Below are 5,621 nucleotides of genomic sequence, written 5' to 3' on the forward strand. Positions count from 1 at the left end.
ATTTCCAATTCAGCATAGTGAGTGGCTTGGAGGGGAACTTGCAGGTGGGGGCGTTCTCATGCATTTGCTATCCCTGTCCTTGTAGTTGGAAGTGGCCATGGGTTTGGAAGATGCTGTCTAAGGAGCCTTGATGAATTTCTGCAGTGCGTCTCGTAGATAGGAGCCATGATGTGGAAGTTCTGGTGTTGGACTGGGGTAGACAATGTCAGAGGTCACACGACACCAGGTTGTAGTCCAACAGGTTTATTTGAAATCACAAGCTTTCAAAGCGCTGCTCCTTTGTCAGGTGACGTACCAGAGTACCCGGAGGAAACCCACGCAGACGCAGGGAGAATGTACAAACTCCACACAGACAGTCGCCTAAGGGTGGGATCGAACCTGGGTCCCTGGTGCTGTGAGGCAGCAGTGCTAACCACTGAGCCACAGTGAGGGCAGGCCCATAGAGCTGCAAAGACTTCAAAAGATTTGAAGGAAATGAGGTAAGAAAGTTTACCACAATCACAAAAGGTTATATTTGATTTGATTTGATTTATTATTGTCACATGTACTTAGGTACAATGAAAAGTTTTGTTTTGCATGCAGTATAGGCAGATCATGCCATACAAAGTGCATTAGAGTAATAGAATAGAGCAAGGAATACAATGCTACGGTTGCAGAGAAGGTGATTTACGAGAACATTGTTAGTAATTTAAACATACATGGAATTGAGTTTTTAAAGAGTAGAACAAATGTAATAAGTGTGAGAATAAAATGTGCTGTGGAGAGTTCACAAACAGTTGCCATGCATCGGAGCCATCCCCACTTGTAACTTTAAGAAGGGTCACTGTGGCATGGAGAAAAGCTGACAGTGAAGATTTAAATAAAAAGTTGTGGAGAAGATCTGAGGGAGAGATTTGAGAGCTTACAAGAAGTTCAAGAACTTTTGAGAGAGAAAAAAACAAGATTGGAGATGTGGCAATAATTTGCAATGATGGAGGGGTGCAGCTCTTTTACCGAAGGAGCTGAAACTGGAGATGAAAAATAATCAAGAAAAACAGAATCAGCCTATCAAAAGTTAATGCCCGATTTAAAACCAAGACTTCTGGATGTAATCATCAGCTGACCGTGGTGATAAAGTTTCAACATGAGACACGAAGCTTGAAGGAAGAAGTTCAGATTCTATGCAAAAGCTAAAGATCAGCAATTAAAAACCATGGTTCATGCCATGAGACTTATTTCATGCTCTGACCATTTCCTTCCAAGTAAACAAACCAGCTGAACACTGAACAAATTAGAAACCTTATCTAAAACTGTTGTTTCCTTTGAGCACTTTCCCCACGCAGAATTTTGTCCCACAAGGGATTTCTTGAACAGTTTCAAGACATTTGCTGTGTGCTATGCATTAAAACAACATGAGAAGTCTATTCAGGCAGACTTTTTCCATTCAATATAATGTCTGGATCTGATTGCATGTTACTGCTTATATGTAATGGCCATTGCATGCCAACTGTGTACTGAATAGTAGAATCATTCCACAGGAACCCAGATCTCCTCATCAATACCATCCCCGTCAAAAACTGCAAATGCTGGAAATCTGAAACAAAGCCAAAAATTGCTGGAGAAACACAGCAAGTTTGACAGCATCTATGGAGAGAAAGCAAAGTCAACGTTTTAGGTCCAGTGATCCATCTCTGTCTTTGGATTTACCCCGAACACCTGATATTCTAAAAGATAAGGCCAGATATAGCATTTTATGCAGATATCCTACTGCTTTCTTCAAAGCAGTGATAATCATAGAGTGGCTGTCTTCCCCTTCACTTCCTCCCATCAGCTACGGGTGAGTCATTGTGGTTCAATTGTGCCCCTATCTGTTCCATCTCACCAACAAAGAAGGGTTTGCATTCATGTCAAAATGTCTAAAACATTTAACAGTCAATGACGTACTTTAGAAGTGCAGGCACTGTTGCAGTATAGGAAGTGCAGTGGCCATGCTTCACACAGCAAGATCCCATAAACAGCAATGTGATAAGACTTAGATAATCTGTGTTGATGATGTCAGTTGACCAGGTATCCATGGAGAAAATCTTTGTTCTTCTGAACAAAATTTGCCATGTTTCTGTTTTATGCCCAGGAGAAAAGGTAGGCAGAAATTTCTTTTAACATGTTGTAATTACCGGAGAATTGCAATGATGAGTGTTGGCCCTCACAGGCTGTTCACAATCTACGTTGATGATTTAGACAAAGAGACAGAGAATTGGGAGAAGTTTGCTGACAGTGCATTTAGGTGGGAAGAGGACACAAAGATGCTGTGAAGAAATCTTAGACAGGTTCAGTGAGGAGGGAACAAGGTGGCAGATGGATATGATATGCATGGCGTTATTTTACAGTGGGTGTAACTATAGAAAAGCAGAATAGGGGTGAAACTTCTAAATGTTGGTGCTCAGAGATTCCTCAGTGGACACATACGAGCAACACAGAAATTTAACATGCAAGTACAATAAGCAACTAGGAGAGCAATTGGCACATTGGCCTTTATTGTAAGAGGATTGGAGTGCAAGTGTAAAGAGGTGACATTACAATTGTACAGAGTTCTGGAGTATTGTGTGCAGCTTTGCTGTTGTAAAAGGAAGAATATACTTGCATTGAAGGCTTTAGAACAGCAGTTCACTAGATTAAGGAAGGGATAAGAAGATGGTATTGTGAGGAGAGACTGATGAAATTGAGGGTCTGTTTTTTCTGGAGTTTAGAAGAATAAAAAGTGGTATAATTGAAACATACGAGATTGTGAAAGGTAGACAATGATTGCTTCCCCTGGCCAGGAATCTCAAGGTCAGGGACACAGGCTCAGGATAAAGAGTTAATACCTTGAAACTTAGATGAAGAGAAATTTCTTATGTTAAAGGCTTTTGAATCTTTGGAATCCTCATCAATTTGAGTGCAGTGGTGGAAACCACATAAGTGCAGTCAGCATTCTTGTTCCAAGAGTCAGAAAGGAAACAGACAACCCTAAGGAATGGAAATCTGAAATAACGTGCCTCTGGAGGACAGCAATGCTAAGACATTAATTACCTTCAGGTATGGCTAATCTTTTGTATGTCTCTAGTCATTTTTTTTATTTCTGGTGTTTAATGCATTAATCATGAAGATATTTTCATTGTAATCGCACTCACGCTCCTGGGTCAAGATTCACAATAATGACACTGATTTCACTTGGATAAAACCTGTTACCTAATTCAGATTTCTGTTTTGTAGCCAAAGTTTCAATAAAACTGTTCCGACAAAGTAGAAACGTATCAGAGTGGTGGAGTTTGAATGTTCTTCTGGCCTTCAGCTCAGTATAGGATGATCTGGGATTAGAGACCCCTACAGGTATGTGTCTTGTACATTGCATGGGCCTATGTGTAATGTTGTTTCCCTTTAAAAGACCTCATATTGGTGAGTGCTGCAGCCCCCTCCCTCACATTTCGAGACACTTGCCCAATCCGCTCTGGCCGTGGGTACAGCCATGTTCTTCCCCATTGCATACTTTCAGTTTCCAGCACCGTGGAGGTCAACAGCAAAGGCTCTTCGGTCTGTGGCTTCAGCCTGCACCTCTGATGTTATTGAAACCCCAAACATCCAGATTCCCTTCCTCGTAGCACTTGTCATGAAACTCATTTACTTTGCAACTTCCTAGCTCCCTACCCAATATATTTTCATGAGCCTCCACCAGCCTCACCTTGCCCTTGACCATGCCAGGTATGGTCATACACTGTCCCTGGCTTTAAGTCAGGATGCTCCCAGCTATGGGCAAATCCCCTCCTGCATTACCTGTTCCTTTCTGTGCTGCTCTACCACATCCCCTCCATACAAATAAAGTTGCCTCACCTTCACAGAAACATAGAAACTTAGAAAATAGTAGCAGGACTATACCAACTCGAGCCTGCTCCAAGTCTTCAAGCCTGCTCTGCTATTCAATATGACTGATCATCTAACTCAGGACCCTGTTACCACCTGCTCCCCGTACACTTTGATCCCTTTAGCTCTAGGAACCATATCTAACTCCTTCTTGAAAACTATTTAATGTTTTGGCTTCAATCCTTTTCTGTGGCAGAGATTTCCACAGGCTCACCATTCTCTGGGTGAAGATATTTACCCCAATCACAGTACTAAATAGCCTACCCCATATCTTTAGATTGTGACCCCTGGTTCTGAACTCCCTGGTCATTGGGAATATCCTTGCTGTGTTTGCCCTGTCTAGTCCTATTAGAACTTTATAGAATTCTGTGAGATTCTTCTCCCCGCAATCCCAATCCCACCCACATCATTCTTCTAAAGTCCAGCGAATATAGTCCAAAAATCAATCCAATCTCTCTTCAAAAGTCAGTCCTGCCATCCCAGGAATTAGCCTGGTAAACCTTTGTTGCACTCCCTCCATAGCCAGAACATTCTTCCTCAGACAAAGAGACCAAAACTGCACACAATACTCCAGGTCTGGTCTCACCAAAGATTCTGTACAATTGCAGTGAGATATCCCTGCTCCTGTACTCCACTCCTCTCGCTATGAAGGCCAACATACTATTTGTCTTCTTCACTGTCTCCTACACCTGCAATGCTTACTTTCAGAGACTGGTGTACAGGACATCATTGCACCTCCCCATTTCCCAATCTATTGCCTTTCAGGTAATAATCTACTTTCCTGTTTTTTGCTACCAAAATTGATCACCTCACATTTATCTACATTATACTTCAACTGCCTTGCATTTGCCACTCAGTCAGTTTGTCCAAGTCGCACTGAAACATCTCTGCATGTTCCTACAGCTCATCCTCCCACCCAGCTTTGTGTCATCTGTAAACTTCTCTTTTAAATTTCAATTTTTTTGTCCTCTTTTCCTGAAATCTAAACTGTTCTCAACCGTCATGTCTACTGCTTTTTTTGGCCAACTTGTGTCCATTCTTTGAATCCAATACTATGCCTAACCTCCCTTGTTAACCATAATCAGGCCACATTTCCCATTTCATTGTTGTGCCAGACAGGAACGAACAATTGTTGCAGTTTGTCCAGGTGCTGTTTAAATGTTTACCATTGTATACCTATACCCCCAGTCACCACCACAGACGTCAGATTCGCCTTCGTGAGAGTGAACCCACTGAAAGTGACTGGCCCAGATGGAGTCATCGGCTGTGCACTCAGATCCTGTGCACACCAGCTGGTAGAAGTATTTGCGGACATCTTTAACCTTTCCTTTCTACAAAGTGAGGTTCCCACCTACTTCAAGAAGACCACTATCATCCTGGTGCTGAAGAAAAATCAAGCAGCATGCATAAATGACTACTGCTCTGACATCCATCGTTATAAAGTCATACAGTCATACAGCATGGAAACAGACCCTTTGGTCCAACCAGTCCACGCTGACCATGTTCCCAAACTAAACTAGCCCCACCTGCCTGCACTTGGCCCATATTCCTCCAAAGCTTTCCTATTCATGAACTTATCCAATTGTCTTTTAAATGTTATAATTGTGCCTGCATCCACCATTTTCTCTGGCAGTTAATGCCACACATAAACCACTCGCTGTGTAATAAAGTTGCCCCTTTTGTACTAGGCCTCCTGGTAAGAAACCTTCCAAGAAACTCAACAAAAATGACAGTTGATTTCTGGT

General features: G+C 42.1%; 1 long non-coding RNA gene across 1 annotated transcript; it reads left to right on the forward strand.

The window, feature by feature from the left end:
* Positions 1-1,860: 1,860 nt before the first annotated feature.
* Positions 1,861-5,391, forward strand: LOC125486104. Its single transcript, XR_007264790.1, has 3 exons — positions 1,861-3,054; positions 3,232-3,348; positions 5,065-5,391. It is a non-coding gene; the product is annotated as an uncharacterized LOC125486104 (long non-coding RNA).
* The last annotated feature ends 230 nt before the right edge of the window (positions 5,392-5,621 follow it).

The sequence above is a fragment of the Rhincodon typus genome, chromosome 25, assembly GCF_021869965.1.
Source record: "Rhincodon typus isolate 14 chromosome 25, sRhiTyp1.1, whole genome shotgun sequence".
Taxonomy (NCBI): Eukaryota; Metazoa; Chordata; class Chondrichthyes; order Orectolobiformes; family Rhincodontidae; genus Rhincodon; species Rhincodon typus.